Source organism: Apus apus, chromosome 1 (assembly GCF_020740795.1).
Source record: "Apus apus isolate bApuApu2 chromosome 1, bApuApu2.pri.cur, whole genome shotgun sequence".
NCBI classification, from domain to species: domain Eukaryota; kingdom Metazoa; phylum Chordata; class Aves; order Apodiformes; family Apodidae; genus Apus; species Apus apus.
In genome coordinates, this window is record NC_067282.1 from 100,330,640 (window position 1) to 100,348,585 (window position 17,946).

At 44.8% G+C, this 17,946-nt stretch overlaps 1 protein-coding gene across 3 annotated transcripts in view; it reads left to right on the forward strand.

Annotated features, from left to right (window-relative positions):
• Positions 1 to 12,165: 12,165 nt before the first annotated feature.
• The window catches only part of AGPAT3 (1-acylglycerol-3-phosphate O-acyltransferase 3), a 92,133-nt gene continuing 86,352 nt past the window's right edge, over positions 12,166 to 17,946 (forward strand). Inside the window, exon 1 of one of the 3 annotated variants that reach the window (XM_051617363.1) lies at positions 12,166 to 12,326. The gene's annotated coding sequence lies outside the window, so the exon portion shown is untranslated. Of the gene's footprint in view, positions 12,327 to 13,013; positions 13,406 to 17,946 lie in introns of those variants that run through there. The other 2 variants (XM_051617308.1, XM_051617346.1) reach the window with 2 other exon arrangements.

Below are 17,946 nucleotides of genomic sequence, written 5' to 3' on the forward strand. Positions count from 1 at the left end.
ACTACAACGAATTGATTGTTCTTAAGACACTTCTTAATGGTTTCTGGCTTTCTGCAGTACATTTTTCTGCAGTGCTAGGTTTGGCTTCTTTTTCTGAGAGAAGCTGCCCTTAAATTCCTTACTTAATCATTTCTGGCTACCTTCAATGGCAGGCCTTGTAAAATAACAGCTATAAAATGCAGCACTGCTAAGGGAATAGTTAGGTGTATCTATATGTTATGATCATCGACACATATGATCTTCAGAGAGTGAGCATAGAGAACATTTAGTTCAAGAATGCAGATGTTTCAGCTTATCTCAGACATTTCAAAGCACAACTTAAGCAAAACTCCTGTCTTCTGTATCATCCCATGCTGATGGCCAGGAGCTCCCTACACAGGTACAGCACTTGATAGTCCAGCATTGCTGGTGAAGCCTAAAAAACTTATTAACAACCCAAACCCAAGCAGCCCAAGCCTGCTGCACCACCTCATCACAGTCAGTGCTGTGATAGGTGATGAATGAGGTGCACAAGGAGTAAGATGGAGTAAAAAAAAAAACCCCTCCATGTAGATAGCCACTGTGAGAAGGTGTCTGTGTACCCTCACCCCAATAAGCAAAGCCTTTTTATATAGACTGGTGACAGGGCTAGTGAAACTGAGATGTTGGTGTGCATCATCCATTGATTTAATGACTACTATCACAGCAGAACCCAGGAGTTCTGAGCAAGTAAACCCAAGGAAAAATTACAGAAAGCAGAGCAGATTTATTTTTAAAGTCTCCAAAGAGTAACTGAAAACATCCCCTTTGTTAAATATGTCTTAAATTTAAAGCAAGGCAAATAACCCATGCTAGTAACAGACTATCTTGGGATCTTTTTTGTTTCTCCCTTTTGGCACAATTTGAGCTGATCGTATGCCTTTTAATGAACTGTCTCCCAGTTGGAAATGGCAATTTCTACTGTTTTTCCCAAAAACTCATGTTCAGACTGTTTTATGAAACACTCCAATCATCAGTACTTGTTCTGCAGACTGCGTGGTGGAATATATTGTGAGGAAGTAATATGTTGTTGATCTGAAAAAAAAAAAAAAGAAACTCAGAATATTAACTTCTACTCTCTACCTTCCTCATACTTTCAACAGTCAGTCCTGAGACAGGAAAGCTGGTCTGTACACACGTGAAACAACAGCAGGTTTATATATGACACAAGGACAATTATTTTTTTTGTTTTTGTTTTTTTTTTGTTTCAGGATCCAAACCAGAGGATTTGCTTCTCCCTTGTGTTTTATTGCCACTTAAATAAGACGGGAGAAGCTGATCGTATCATCCCACAGGACCTCTAAGATGGCCTTTCAGTTCTCCAGGAGCCCTGGCACACAGCTCAGCTTTACTTCAAATTGCTCAGCTGGGCAGAAGGCACAAAAAGTTGTGATTGATCACAGAATCACAGAATGTTTGGAGTTGGAAGGGACCTTGAAGATCATCAAGTTCCAACTCCCCTGCATAGGCAGGGACACCTCCCACTAGAACAGCCTGCTCAGAGCCCCATCCAAGCTGCCCTTGAACACCTCCAGAGATGGGACCCCCACAACATCTCTGGGCAGCCTGTGCCAGTGTCTCACCACCCTTACACTGAAGAATTTCTGCCTAATCTCTAACCTAAATCTCTCTTCTTTCAGTTTACAACCCTTACTCCTCGTCCTCTCACTGCAAGCCCCTGTAAAAAGCCCCTCCCCAGCTTTCCTGTAGGCCCCCTTCAGGTATTGGAAGGTCACTATGAGGTTCCCCTGGAGCCTTCTCTTCTTCAGACTGAACAACCCCAACTCCCTCAGCCTGTCCTCATAAGAGAGGTGCTCCTGCCCTCTGACCATTTTCATGGCCCTTCTCTGGACACATTCCAACAGGTTCACATCTTTCTTGTGCTGGGGGCTCCAGAGCTGGATGCAGTGCTCCAGGTGAGGTCTCACCAGGGCAGAGTAGAGGGACAGAATCACCTCTCTCCGTCTGCTGGCCACACTTCTCTTGATGCAGCCCAGGATGTGGTCAGCCCTTTAGGCTGCAATTGCTCATTGGTGGCTCATGTCCAGCTTTTGGTCCACTAGTTACCCCCAGGTCCTTTTCCACAGGGCTGTTCTCACGTGTGACCTCCCCCAGCCTGTATTCATATCTTGGGTTACCTTGGTGGATCATTTTGACTAGTTTCTCTCTTGCTTTGTCACACTTCTTTTCCCAGATGTATGATGCAAATCCAACCAGGGCAGGCAGTCCTGGGCAAGCCCATGGCTCCCTGCAGCACAGGACAGTAGATGCACAGGCTGTGGTGCCACCTGCACATCTGAGCCCTCCTTCCCATGCCCCACTTGGCTCCCTGGGCTGTCACTTATAGCTTGCAGGTGACAGGCTGCCTGGGCTGCCTGCAAGGGGGATGTTGTGCATTTTGCTTATCCCCAGTCCACATATTTGTTGTCTTGAAGAGTAACTGGGGAGCTTCAAGCCAGGGGAAATGCATCTGCATATATTCAGGTGTGTGTGGATGTGCCTGTAACCTATCTTCAGCATTTCAACAGGCAGCATTTTAAAAGCTGTTCTGCAAGAAATATTCCCACATCAAAATCTGTATAAGGAAAAAAAGCCTTTTTTTATAGACAAAGGATTTTCATGGATTGGAAATTGTGGTACCCAGTAATTCTAACTCTGAATCCATATTCATTCCGATGATGATGGAAGGCATAGTTGGATGTTCACTGATTTATATAATCAATCTTAATCTTTTTTTGTCCTTCATCTTTTTGGTATTTTCATTTGGAGAAGTTTATTATTATTGCATTAAAACCATTAAAATGGGACATTTTGCAATCATATATAATTTTACACTACTTCATCCTTCTTTCTTGCAAACAGAATCTGTATATATACACTTACTAAAATAATTACCTGCTTTAACATACATTTATCCAATGCTTAATTTTTGCATTCCTAATGTACTGATATGTCAGTTAAAAAAAAATAAAAAATTGTGCTGAGCATTTTTTATAAATAATGGAACTCATTAAAATGTGAGAAGTCAATATTTCTTATTTGTGATTTATTTGCTGCAGAACCTCCTCTGATACCTGCCTGCATTTAAATTATGAAACAAAGGAAAGACTACCCACTCCTTTCCTCTATCTTAAAAACCTCAGAAGGTATTTTTCCCATTTTCTAATTGCTCAAGTAATTGGATTTATTCACATTTTTGGAATTTGCCAAGACTATTCAGTGACTGTGTAAGAAAATATTTCAACTACATTTATTCCTGTACTGAACAGCTGCTGATTTTAATATCTTGCTTGTATTCATTTATTTTTTTCTGTCTTATGTTTCCAGAATATTGTCTTTTCATGGAATTCTGTTGAGATGGCAATGCAATAGCAGCAAAGCCAGAGGATACTGCTTCTTTTTCTCTTTATGGGTCATGCAGTCAGCAAGACAAGTGTGGAAATTCCAGCTCTTGGTATCACTAAAGGAATCAAATTCTAAAGATGTTTTGTTGGAGACATCTATGCTTTTAGGCTTGGTTTAGATAGGATACCCTTCTCTTTGTAGTAGTTTATAAGTAATTAATGTTTTTATGGTGACTGCCTCCTATCAGTGACAACTGTGTTTGGTGAAAAATGCTTAAACTTCACATACTAAGAGTTAAAAGAGAAAATTCTCATACAAGTAACAAGATTCATTGCTTAAATGCACCATAAACAAAAGGCATATTCTCCCTTGAATGCCCATACTGTATACTGCAAGGCACTACTATGATACAAGACATATATTTCAAGCAACATTGTAATTTTTCTTCTCATCCAAATCTCAATTGAAAGTAATTAGGGCACACACTATGCAACTGTCCTTGGGCTGGTCTGGACTAACATCTTGCACTGCTCAGTGCACTTTTGTCTGGTTGCTAAGGTGTCCAAACCCATCAGTTACTGTCCTGTCTCCCCAGTCTGAGGGTGGCTTAGGTTTGTGGTGAGCCTGTCACACCTTGCCTGTACATCCCTCCAGGATCCAGCCAGCACTGCCTGGATCATCACTGCTGGTCCCATCTCAGGGACTGTCTCCAGTTTCACACTTCAGGCATGCTGAGTGCTGATAGCTGCTGTGTGGGAATAAGTGGCTGGAGTTAATTCCTGTCTCCTGGCTCTCCCCGCACTCACACTTGGCTCAGGCAAGTGTCTAGGAGCACCTGGTGGCACCAGCCACTGCACTCTGCATTGTGACATGGGAATCCCACCGTTGCTGGTGGGAAGCCTCATGATTATCCCAGACTGTAAAATGTCAACAGTGGGGCTCCTGACACTGTGCTGCCTGCAGAAACACCAGCTCCATCTCATCCCAAAAGTCACTCATCAGGGAACATGCATTATTATCATTACTGTCAGTGAATCAGACTGCGTTTCACAAACAAGAAAGCAGCAGCCATTTTCCAATACTCTAGTGCAGTACAGCATTGCTGAATCTAAGGCATCATACAAGGCTTCTGTGCCTTTAGTGATGACTGATTTGATCCCATCATCCTGGAGAATGTGTGAAATAGTACATCTATTTGTATCCTCCCATGATGATTTCAGAAGCTGTTTCCCCTTTGTGGTCTTGGTGAGACTGTAGCAGAAGTTTTCATGTATGGAACAGTGAACTTTGTCATGCAGCTTCTTCCTAGCATCTTTTCCATTCTTCAAGTGATAATTTGATGAATCTTGACTGTTAAATAGGGCTATGCAAAAAAGGTCTCTGTTCTTAGACCATATGTCTTGCAGATGTGTCATGGAAGATAAGTTTTCTTTGCTTCTTGCAGTACCTTTACTGGTCTCTGCTGGCAAACGTCAAAATCAAATCAAATCAAATCTACCACTCAAATCTACCACTTCCAGCTTCCCTTCTGGAGTGCTAATATGCAGAGATCCTCTCAAAGATCTGTGAATATGCACTCTTCTTTTTTATTTTATTTACTCTGTAATATAGAACTATTTTCTGAGATGGTTTCAGCTGCCCTCCAGTTCTCTTCTGCCTGTCCTCTTCCATAGTGATTCACATGGTATTACTAGTGAAGTCAATTCTTAGCCACAATGCTTCTCTACTCAAACCCTCTTGCCTGTGTATTGCTTTGGATTTGCTTAGTTTGAGCTCTGAAATGTTAACTATGTCTTTACCAACAGCTTATCTACAATAAGTGTATTAGAAACAAGTTATCTGGATGTGTTTTGTTGTGTTTTCTTTTTGTTTCAACAAGGGTGTTCAGGAGTAGTTCCCCAAATTCAGTCTCTGGTTTACAATGGGAAGTGCTCCTTCCATGTATCCTTTAATTACTGACTTACATATTATTTCATAGAGGTATGTGTCTTACTGTGAAGTCAGTCACAGTTCTTCCACTTGGATTAATGGATATACTATCTGAAATGAGAAAATGTTTGCATTAAGGAGCTCTTTCTGTTCTGGACTCCAGATTATCACTCCTGCTTTTATTCTGCTATAATGATCTCTTCATTCTCAGTGTATATATGGGAGCAAGCACAATGATGACAGACTTGCAGCCCCAATCTCCCTACTAAAACTTGTGGAGCACCTATTGTACTTTTTCTTTGCAGCAGATTTTCTTACTTGGGCATTTAATTACTATGCATTACACTTAACCAGCAATTTGTGAATCTCTGGTTCTTTCCAATATGAGACTTTTTTTTTTTCATCTGACAGCAGAGAGTCTGCTTCATATGATGATCCACTTGGATCTGCCTCAGAGACTCCCTACTAGTAATCGCTGCTTTTCTCTTCTGACACAAATGCATCCAAACACTTCTTCCCAGCTGCAGATATGCTAAAGCACTGCCAATCATACCAAATCTGCCAAACCTCACTCTCATTTCCATTTCTGACAAATCCAGACAGCAACATGACTGAGAAACTGGCATTTCTCAGAACTTGTGGTTTGTGAAAGTTGATTTTGAAGCAACAGTCCATCAGCCATGGGATTTCTAAGGCTATATGAATTATAAATGCCTTTCATGCCCTTGGGAGAGAGGGAGAAGGATGTCCACTGGCTCCTCTCTCTTCTCAGCTTAGCTATAGAAATGTGCCAATTACATTGAAATCTGCAATAAAAAATGGTATGTACTCTAAACTGCACAACAATTCACCAGTGTTATGTAAACCAAAGCATCAGTAACAGATGTACAGACCAAACAGACACTGTGACATTCAATTTTCATTTTGGTGATGTCTTGGGAAAATTACTCATGTGGAAAGATTAACACATACAGAAAGATGACAAAACCATACAAATAAGTCTGTCTAACAGAAACGTTGCCCCAGGCTTGCATACCTGGTATTGGAGGCTTATCTAATACCCTTAGTCTATGGCGTTAATTGATGACACAAATAGGGTCTGGTTTTCCTCTTGGGTATATTATTGTAATGCCAGACAGACTCTGCTAGCATCACTAAACCACACCTGAGAAACCAAGGAGTCAGGTCCATAGATCAGGAATTGTATATAATCATGACAGATAATATTGGACAATGTTCTCTGGCTTCATTTATGCATTAATAAATCAATGGAGATATATTTTATGTTACATACAGTAGTACCACTAAATTCTTGTCCTTTTAAAAATACGTTTATTGAGTTTCAGGCTGGCAAAGACACAGATTACTCCAGAAAATCATTTTGAAGTATATTAAAATCATATTAGGAAAGCACATCCCCTTCCAGCTTACTAGACTGCAAATGCTTCCAAAACCAGGAAAAAGCAACTTCTTCCACACAGAGGTAGAAAATCAAGTTTTCATCTATATTAGGGATCTGGCACATTGTAGTCCTTTATCTTTTCTGTTTTACATGTTTATACATAACAGGGCAGCCTGCCAGCAACCCAGGCCAAAACCAGCAGCAACAGCTTAGCTCTGAGTGGGTAGGTTTTTTTCTGGAACAACACATGAAATAGGTACACTGGTTTGTGAACATTTGGTTCTAAGCACAGAGGCACTGCCTATGGTGCTGACCATCATTATAAACATAACACACTGAACAGCATGGGAGTGCCCCTAGAGACAGAAGGCAAAGCACTATGGTTGATGGAGAAGCTCCCCTAATGCAGCTGAGGAATCTCATTTGCATTCATGTTTTGGCCCCCATCCACCGTTCTGGCAATGCAAAGGAAAATCAATTGACTAAGCTTCCAAAATTGCTTTAAAGACTCAAATAGTGTAAAATCTGTTTCCTACAGGAATCATCAGAAGATTCAGAGCCAGGAATCCCTAGTGAACTCAGCTCTGACTCCTTGATCCTATGCGTTGAGTGGGGTTTTCATTACCCCATCCTACTTCTTTGCATGGATGTGTTCTACAGACAAACTGGACCAGTCTTTTTCACACTTGGTGTGGGAACCATGCATGATTCATAAGCTGTCAGAAGGTGGTTGATGGAACAGGCCACCAAAACTCAGTATCGAATGTACATGCATCTTCCTATACATGCCAGCAAGAAAATGAGCAAGTTCATGAAAGGAAACCTACTCAAGAGATACTCAAAGCTGAACATAAGACTTTCTCTTTGTAAATGAAAACCCGTGTGGGTGCACGACAAGAAAACGTCACTTAATTTTTTGTGAGGAGTTGTGTAGCCCTTGAATCAGAAAAAAGAGCACTGGGATAAGTGATCTCCAGGGTCCGTTCCAGACTCACCAACTTCATCAGCCACCCAACACAGCATGTGCCAGGTTCATCTCACCCAACACTCAACATCTATAGCACAGATGTTTACACGGAGCTGGGCTCCCTATGTTATCAGTGGGATACAGGCCTTGAGAGGAGAGCAAGGCTTGCTCAGGCTTTTCAGATTGAAAATGTACTGCTAAAAGGGGTTAAACATATAGTGTTAGGAGGGCTTAAATCAAAGTAGCATTTATCCAGCATTTCCTCAGATTCAGTTACATTTATGAAGGTGATCCTGCTTTCCTGGTATGAAAAAATTCCCACTAATGTTAGTGGGTATTTTTTCCTGAAGAAAATGCACGAGATATGGCCCTTAGATTACAGAGTAAAAAAAAAAAAGCAATTTAAGTCTAAGTCAAGAGTGTTTGGTTAAGCTCCGAGTGCCTTGTGAGAAGAACTGAACTAAAACTCACCCCAAGGCATCCAAAGATAACTAATGCAATTGCAAGAGTAGTAGTTACACGTATTGTGAATTTGTATTGTATGAGGTTTTCTTTGCTGAGCAGCATGACCTATTTCCCAGCATCATGTGATTTTTGTATTGGAAGACTCTTCTGTAAAGAAGTAGAATTAATTTTCCAGTAGAAAAGATACAAATCTCATTTTCCTTAATTCTGTCCAATAGAATAGCATAACATTCTGTTTCTTTTTATTTATTTTATTAAAACTTCATAACCCTTTTGAAAGATACGTATATGTAAAGCATATGCACACAGTGATCTGTTGGCAGTATGTAGCTACTTACATTTTTATTAAAAAAATGTAGATGGCATCACAAAAATCCAAATAAAATTACAGAGATATAATATGATTTGAAGTCCATCTCCCATCACAATGACAGTTAAGCACTTAGGCATCTGAAGTGAATGAAGGGAATTCAAGCTGCCCTCCACCTCTCTCTGGTGCCTAAGCAGAAAACTGCTTAAATTTTGCTTAGCTGCCTGAAGTTTTTCAGCTATGCAAATGGAGATGAAAATCCACGGATGCCACCTCTGGCTAAAATGATCTGGCATTCCTAAAACACGAATTCCTGTCTCATAAGCAGTCTCATAAGCAACCCTGTCTATCAGACTTTCTCAGTCTGATAGAGACCGCACAAGAACTAAGAGAGAGAAAAAAATCAAGCTGTAATAGAGACATCTGGAAGGGAACTGTTTTATACAAACTCAACAGCTTTTGAAAAGCTGCCCCCTTAAAGCATGCACAGTTAGGCACTCCAAATCAGCAGTCCTTTCTGATATGCTTGCTATATATGTATTTTTAGCTTGTGGCTTCCGTATTTCTAGTGATGTTTCTCCTAACATACTGGAAGTGTTGGTAATTATGTTGATAGGACTTTTTTTAAAGCTTGTATAACTCAAAAGTGACCAAACGAAAGCTGATTACACTTTCCTAAGGAAAAAAATAAAAATTTGTGAGTTGAGAGATTTCAGCTCTAACTGTAACTGTTCAAAACCTGTGTTCATAGCACAGGTTTCTACTAATGTGTTGAAATCAACAGCACAAAACAGGACACAACAAAGCTGAGAATGATGTACAAATTATTGTAAAAGAGATGTTGAACATTTTGTAGGCTAAGAAGATACTTAGGTATCAACCCCTTCAGGAGATGAATTCTGGCTTTCTGTATATTTTGTATCACATGCACATTACTGCATTGTGTCTACATTTTTTTTTTTTTAAGACCTCAAATTAATTAGGAATCTGAGCTTATATTTAGGACAGGATATGTTAGCACTAGAAAGTAACAGTGTTGTTGCTATGTCATGATTTCACTTATGTATGCGCCAAATGCTGTGTATCTGCACTTGCTGGAGCCCCCCCAAATTTTCAAGTACAGACAAGACCCAACCAACCCAGCATCTGCTTTGAGTGTCCTCAGCCTTCCCACAGCTGAGGCACTGTGGTTCCTGCAGTACCTGCTGTACAAAGCTGCTAATGGCTGCCTGGCTTCTGCTCTCTCCCGAAGTTAATCAGGGCTTTGCTGCAGTCAGTGGAATGTAATGACGAGCTGCCTTTGGACTGATGTGTTGAACATGACTCAGACACAGCTCAGTATTGAAAACTAACATGGAAATGTCCTCCAGTGATTTCTAACTAACAGTTTGAGAAATTAGAAGTAGACTGGGAGAGGGAGGGGCAGAACAGGACACTGCACCAGGTGCAATGGCTGCAAAAGGGATACATTCAGAAACCTAGAAGTGAAGCCCCATTAATGTTGAAAAGAAAGTCTCTTCAGGTGAAGAAAAAAGCCTGCTTCACCTAATTACATTCAGATTCTCAGAAAAATTAACAAGTGAAGAAGATCTATGCAGGAAACTTTCTTTCCAGCAGATCCTGCAGACCTGTTGGGCTGGTCTGAAATTGTTGCTTTCCTGATGCTCTTAAGAAGAGTTCAACCACTTTGATACTTTTTCCTCAATAGGCCGGTAGTATTCTATTTGAAATCTTGTGTTGTGCATGGAACAAACATTGCTTCTGTGGAACAGCTAATTTAAAGCCTGGGGATGATAACGGATGAGTATCAGGACGGTTGCTCTCAGCTGCAGTCCAGGGGTAGTGGTCAGCACTTCACAAAGCTCTCTTATCAGCTGAGAAAAAGAAGACACTGTTTGCCAATAAGATGTCAGAAGACAGCTGATCAGGAAGGTGGACATTAGTTTCTTGGCTAACTGTTACTTTTTGGGATTTTTTGTCATGCTGCTTCTGTATTCACCATTTTTATTCCCAAACTTTAAAAGTATTTTCTTTTCCTTCCTTTCTTTTTTTCTTCTCTGTCTCATGCTAAAATACTCCATGAATGCACCATCCTTTCAGATTTTAGTTTTGACCATTTGATTATCATATGTACAACATGCTTGATGGGCACTCGAAGCATGTAAGCAATGCAGAGTGAGATTGCCAGTGCCTTAAAAAAATAGACTCTACACGTAGCTGTAGTTAAAATTCAGGCAGACCAGAAAGGGGTCAAGCAATCTTAACTGCCTTCCTGTTGGTGACACAATCTGAAAAGTTTTCTGACTGAAGAAACTATGTCAGGCTGTTTCCGCAATCAAATTGTCATGAGCTACTTCTACTAGATCATTTCCTTCAATGAGCTGTTTCTTACTTGGAAACAGATTTGTGAGGTATACTAAAAGTGTAAAGGAGGAAGAAACAGAAGCTGCACTACGGGCATCCTTGTGCAAACCAAGAAGTTGCAGAAAAATAGGCTGCAAATACTTGTGTACTACCAGTATGGGAAACTGAGTCAAACAGGAGGCTCAGCACCAGGACCCTTAGAGGAATGCTAAGTTGCCTTTGTCCTGTCTCAGTTCTGAGGTATGCCAGGGACTGAAATAATCTGTAATGTTCTTCAGGAAGTCACGGAGGCTGCTGTGATTTATGGCAGCCTACTATAAAGCTACACCAGCACAGGAGACCAGCTGAAGATCTTGTGATTGGCCAAGCCAGCATGGGCTGAGCAGCTTTAGATAAGGCTGATCAGACCTGCCAGGAAGAGGCTGTGCTGGAAGAGACTGAGGGAGGGGAAAAAGCAGCACACGCACCTGACCTAAGGGCAGAATCTCTGCCTCATACCTGAACTCACAAACATCTGGAAACCACTAGCGAGTCCTGCAGGGGTAGTAAGTGTGCACTGACTGATGGATTTAATGGCACTTTCAGTAAACACAGCACATAAATGTTTTTGTATTACTTGTGTGTAGACTTTCTAAAGTAGGCCAAGTTATGATGTTCCCAATGTCACATATTGCAGGTGAAAGAGGGGTACACTTGAAACCCAAGTAACTTTTTTTACAGGTCTCTCAACTCCTGAGTGTAGTATCTGCTTTACTGTTATGTTGCAGAGAGAACTATGACCAGTTTTTTTTCATGTCACCACTTAACACCAGCCTCCTCAAAACCCGTATTTTGGAACCAAAGAAAAGGAACTGATTTTCAGAGGTAATGAATTTACGCAATCTCAGACAAGGAGCTTTGAGAGCTGCAAGCTCTCATCATCTTGAAAAGTAAACCCAACTATTTAGCAGCATCAGTAAGATAAGGCTAACACTAGATTCCGGCATTTGAAAATGTTGATCCACTTTTAAAGATTTTGTATAAAAGACTTGTAACTTCCGAGCTTTGATGCTTCCTCATCCTGCAGCCAAGAAAGCAGAGGAAGATTTCCCCACCTTTACTCATTAAGTGCCCATGAAAGCCTCACGGAGCTGAATTTCGCTGGCCAGGACGAGGGCAGCTGCTGCAGCCCCCACACGCAGCCCCGTCACAGCCTGAGGAGAACGACTCAGCTCGCAAGCCAAACCTTTCATCTTTCGAGCCTTCCTCTGAGAAACGGACCCAACTCGCGTTCCCTCCGGCACGTTCTCACCAGCTGCTTTACGGCACACGGAGGAACACGAAGGTATTGTCGGTCTATGGCGCTAGGTTTGTTCAAAAGCGAACAACCTCGGTGAGATCCTGCTCCTCTGGCGAAGAGCTTCCCTCCAACCCGGTCCCTGGCAGGGCATCCCATGCACTGCAGGCGCAGCCTCACCCTTACAGCGGCGGGTCCCGCGTTCTCCCTTCGTTCGGACCCGGGATGGTACCTTTATTTCCCAACAGCGGTACGTAGCGGTTTCCTGCCTTACGGAGAATTTCCGTGACCGACGCCCGGTGGTGCCACCTTCGCCCTCCTGCCCCGCCGCTCCCCCGTCCCCGCGCACGCACCCGGGAGCTGCCCTCACGCCTCCGCGCTGCCGCCCGGCCCGCGGGACGGCGGGGCCAGGCCTGCTGCGGGGCAGGGCCCGCACCTCCCGGCGCGGACACAGACCGCTCACCCACCCTGACGGCAGCCGGCGGGAGCACCAGCCGTGGCTGCGGTGAGCGGCAGCGCCCGAGCGCGCCGGCTGCCCGTTCCATCCCGGAGGGAGCCGGGAGAGGAGGAAGGAAGGGGCTTTCACCGGCGGGCAGCGGCGTTTCGGCCCCGGCCGGGCGGGGAGGGCGCGGAGGCGCCGCACTCCCCTCCCACACTGGCGGGCGGGGAGCAGCGGCTGCCCGGCTCTCCCCACCACCCACCCCCGCAACCCCCCGCCCCGCCGCGGGCGGCCGCAGCAGCGGGGCCGCGGGGAGAGGCGCCCGGGCGGCAGTGGCGGCTCCCCCTGCTGGCCGCCCCGCTGCGGGAGGGAGGGAGGGCGGCTGGGCGCCCGGCTCCGCCGCAGCGTGTCCCGCCGCGCTGCGGGGCGGCCAGCAGGGTCGGCGGGGGTCCCGCCGCGCTACCGTGCCGGGGCGGAGCCGAGCCGGGCCGAGCCGAGCCGGGCCGGGCGGGAGGAGCGGCGGCCGCTGCCGCCCCCGCTATCTGACCCGACCTTCCCCCCTTCTCCTCCGCCCGGCTCTCCTGCCCCCAGCGGCCCGGGAGGAACTGAACCATCGCTGCACAGGAAGTAGCGGCTGCGGGAGCAGCGGCGGCGACAGCTGAGGCTGCCGCACTCAATGAGCGAGGCTCCCGCCGCCGCCCGCCCCGCTCGCCCCTTCCCCGCCTCCCGAGGGCAGCGGCGCCGAGCCAGCCCGCCGCCGCCGCCGGGGGGGCAGCGCGGACAGCAGCAGGCGGAGGTGGGCAAGGCCGCCCTCCCGCCCCGGGGCTGCAGGCTGAGGTGGGCAGCAGCAGCGACTCCGCTTCTTCCCGCGGAGGAGGCGGGGGCTGCAGGTCGGTGCCGCTCCGCTGGCGAGGCGCGGGTGCCGAGCGGGGGGGGGGATGCGGGGAAGGCGGGCGGCGGCCCCTGCCCGCACCGCCTCGGCCCCTCGGCGGCCGGGTCAGCCCTCCCCCCCCCGCGGCTGGGCGCGGGCGGCGGCTCCGCCGGGCGCCCCTCGCCAGGCCCGAGCGCGCCGGCCCCCGCTGCGGCGGCCAGAGGCGGGGACGCGCCGGGCCCGGCTGGGTCCGGCGGTGGCGGGGCCGGTGGGTGCCGGCACCCCGGGGGGAGGGGGGTGGGGGGGTGCCCAGCCGGGATGGGAAGGGCGCGGGGGTCCCCGCCGGCGCGAGGGGGCTGCGGGAATTCGCCCAGCTCCCCCGCCGCCCTCCCGAGGTGAGGCGGGGGCGCGGGGGGAAGGAGGGGCGGGCTGGCGGCTCGCTGCCGGGAGGGTTGGCGGGCGGGCGCTGCGGCCAGCCGGAGGGGACGAAGGGTGGGCGAAAAGTCGGGAGAGCGGCTGGAAGCAAAAAAAGAATTGACGGGGAGCCCGTTTCGGGGAGCCGGGCTGTGCCGAGGTGCAGGGCTTGCTAGTGCAAAATGGAGAAAAGCAAAAACCCTTATTGATCTGTGAGAGGCAACCAAACGGGATGTCGTTGTGCCTGGATGCTGTTCAGATGGTGCTGATGTCTTTAATAAGCTGATAAAATAATGTGCAGGCTTCTAAATCAGTAACCGCATTGGTTATCCCTTTGTAGCTTTTAATACCGTGTATTCTAAGGGAACTTTTGTGTCGAGACTTGAGTCTTCCCTATTTGATGCCCCACTTGTGTTTTCTTCCCCTCCGATATTTTTACTTCTTTTAGTCTTCATCTCCTTTCCTAGATTAGTCAGAGAGCAGGTGTGGAATGAGAAAGTGGCAGAGCTTGCAGTAATCTTGCTGCTCCTTCTTCAAAGTGATAATCATCCCATTAGCTCATCATGGTATATCAACCTCATTAATTTCAAGTCCAAAATAAACTTCATGGCCTTTCTCCCAAGTGGTAAGTTATCCACTTGTCTTGGCAGTGTTTCTTTTGAGGTGAAGCTCTTCACTTTTGGCTTTGTGCTTGAACTACAGGTCGTTTGGGTGAAGTTCAACATAATCACAGATAGATACATGTATTTTATTTTTTTTTTTAAGTTTGATTCTACAAAACCCATGCAGTTTCCAGTGATTTTCAAGGCTGCAGCTGTGTATGAGATGCTGAAGCTAAATCGAGTTGTTGTAATCTGCAGCAAAGTTGCTTTGCTGCGTTGAGCACTGGGCTGTCACAGAGCTCCTGGTGCCATGAGCAATTCTGGCCCCTGGATTTTAAACATAAATGTTCTGGTCTTTCCTGTAACTTTCACAGGAGCCTTGGCTTTCGGTTCCCTTCTGTGTGCTCTTCCCATCTATTGTTACTGAATCTTTGCAATTAAAATTATGTGCATTTACATTCAGTCCCTTTTTTCAGCCTTTTTTAAGGGCAATCTTACGTACTCTAAGGAAGTCTCATTATCCCTTTCTCTCTTAATTCCCACCTTCACCTCACTACCCCTATGCACACACTTAATTGGAGAAAGCAGAATAGAGAACAGTTAGTCTCCAAATATAGCTTGAATTCAACAAGCACAGGAAAAACACCTGACCAGATTGTCTCCACTGAGCGCAATTACCAAGGCAGGACCCCTTGTCAAAACTTTGTGCTGCTGTTTAACAAGACGTTGCAGATTGCCTGGTTGAGGGTGAATGAGTTGTACCTGACAGGGGTTGAAATCAGAATGGGCTCTAGTTGAAGTAGTGTTGGACAGAAATAAGGATATTATTTCCTCTTCTTGGTGTGATTTCTTTTATCTCTGAAGCGTTGTGTTAACAAACAGGACAACATTCCATTTATAATTACAGGGAACTCTGCTAGCAGAAAATGTATGTTCTTTTCCCAGCCAAAGCTTTCCGCCCTGTTTTAATCTTCTTACAAAATGAAACTATTGCATAGTCCTGTGCTAGTTTCTTTTTTTTCTCCTTTCATTCTGCTTCTCTTTGCAGAAAGATGTATTGTTTTCAAATCCTAAATGGTGTTTTGTTTACTTACAAAACTATTACAGAATAATTGGATTTGAGGCTTACATTTGGTGGGGAATCAGTATCAATGAAGTATTGCTGGTAACTGACTTGAGTTCACCTATACTAAATTTATGATAGCCATAGATTATTATAGACTGTTCTACACTTTATGCAAATACAGAAAACCTGAAGAAAGGTTGCATTCAGTCTTGCTCCTTCGGCTTATAGGAATGCAGTTTTTTATTGGAATGGCCAAGATACTGGCAAAGAAATGTAGTTATCATCCCTAACGTCCTTTTAGCCTAAAGGCTAAAAATGTCCTTTTCTTTCAGTGGGTTTTTTAGTGTTAATACTGAGTCTTGGTGCCTGAACAAAGAGCAGGTGACAAGGCAATCGATGCTTCGAGTATTAGAAGATAAAGAACAAAAGAAATTACAAAAAGCAAAAGGAACCAAAATTTTCCTTCTGTTTCAGACTATTCCACTACCCTCTGGTACCAAGCCCTTAGTAACAAGGATTCTCTGTCTACACTTGTGTTTCAGGCTAATACCGGGGAACTTTTGCTTGTGGGTAGTTATTAATAAATAATTGGTACCATATTCTTAAGTAAAACTAAAAGGAAGAGAATGGAGAGGCGTTTGAAGGTGTTATCTAAATTTCTTGTTTAGCTATTACATCAGCTAACACAAGATAAGAAAAAGAAATGCTATTGCCAAGGCCTCTGTCATGTGCTTGATGAAGAAACTCTTAAAAGTGTTACATGACAATCAATCTGATGTCTTGATATGTGATCATGTCAGGATTCCAGGAGTGAGTCAGCGTCTAAGTTGAGAGCTGATTATTGCTAGGATACCTACAGGTAAAATCAGAATAATCTAGGAAGTGTTTAATTTGTTGGTGCACCAAATGAATAATCTCTGCTTCCTGCTTGGTTTTATTAATTGCAGAAGTCCAAATTTCAAATGGATAAAAAGGAAAGAAACCCTTGCTTGCACATTTTTCTTTGATGCTTCTAAAATTCATGGATATGTATGATTTACCTGTAAAATTGCCTTGTGCCTCTGAGTCTGGACACGTTTAGGAGTGTGCAAGCCATGACAGTGCTGAGGAGCTAGGCACTTAACAGCTGTTACAGAAAAGTTGTAGGAAAAATTAAATAAATGCTTATCTCTTTTGTAAAGACCAGTCTGGGAGAGCTGCCTTTGGATCTAGTCCTTCTCAACAGCACCTCCTTCTGCTGTCTGGCTGTGTCTGGGGTAGATTGCATAGTAGATGGGACTTTCATCTTGAGAGGCAGCAAGCTTGGGTTCTTTTCCTTATCCAAATGAGTGTTCAGTGTTGTAAAAAGAAACAGAGAGCCACGGGTACTCTGTCTGTAAACCCATGCATAAACCCAAACAGTTTTAGGGGGAGTGTGGTGATCGGCTTTGCTAGGGTGCCCTGGTGTACTACCAAGGAAGTGCTGGGTGGAGATTATGATACCTTCCAGGGAAAAGACAAGGAAAACTGTATAGAAGCAATGTACAGCTCAGACTATGTGAGGATGCTGCCCATCAGACTGATGGTCAAAGGAGCTGATCAGTCTCACCTTTCTGTTTCATGCCTCTTTAAAGAGTGGGTCGGTCTAGTCTTAGCACCCTGAACTTTCCCATAAAGTTGTTGATCTCTATCTGTCGTCAGCCTGGGGAAAGCTGGATAGATGGTACATCTCCTTGCTGAGTATCGCTAAATCAGCCCAGCTGCTAGTGTTGCTTTTTTGTCCTTTGCCCTCCAGTCCCCTCCCTCCATCCCCCACCCCCCCCCCTTTTTTTTTTTTTTTAAGCTGTTCTCAGTCATACAACTTCCTTCAGGTATTTTGTAGGCAGAGCAGGCATCATGTAATTTTGGGCTCTTGCTTGCCCTGGGAATTGGGGAACTTGAGACCTAGGCTCTGTAAGACTGCTACTGCAATGCTGTTTTTTGTGCATCCGTAGGTGCCACTCCTTGGTAGAGAGCTAGGATGAAATAAAGAGAAGAATTTTTCTGTCACATCTTGCATGGGGAATGAATGCTGCTGTACTGACTAGTTCTAATACTGTTGTTTATCTTGCAGTAGTATCAATAACGTGGTGTTTGCTTTCCAAACAAAAGATGTGGTCCATGTCCCAATGAATTTAAAGATCCTTTGAAGCTCTGTGTAGTGGATATTGTAGTTTTCTCAGCCAGATCAATCCTTCACCCTGGCTGCAGCCTTGTTGCCTAATTGTGATTACCACTGTAGTTTGAGACTGCCCAGGAAAAAAACCCCAACTTGTTCTTGAAGCAGGTGTTGAGCTCCTTATGTTATATGAGAATGAAAGGGCATCACATTTAGAGTGAAATGATAGAACTTTTCCTTACAAAAGAGGTGGAATGCATGGCAGAACATCTATAATCTACACCTCCTGTGTATTTGCATAGTCCTGGAGAAAGGACTATTAAAAACCTTTACAGTGTTAA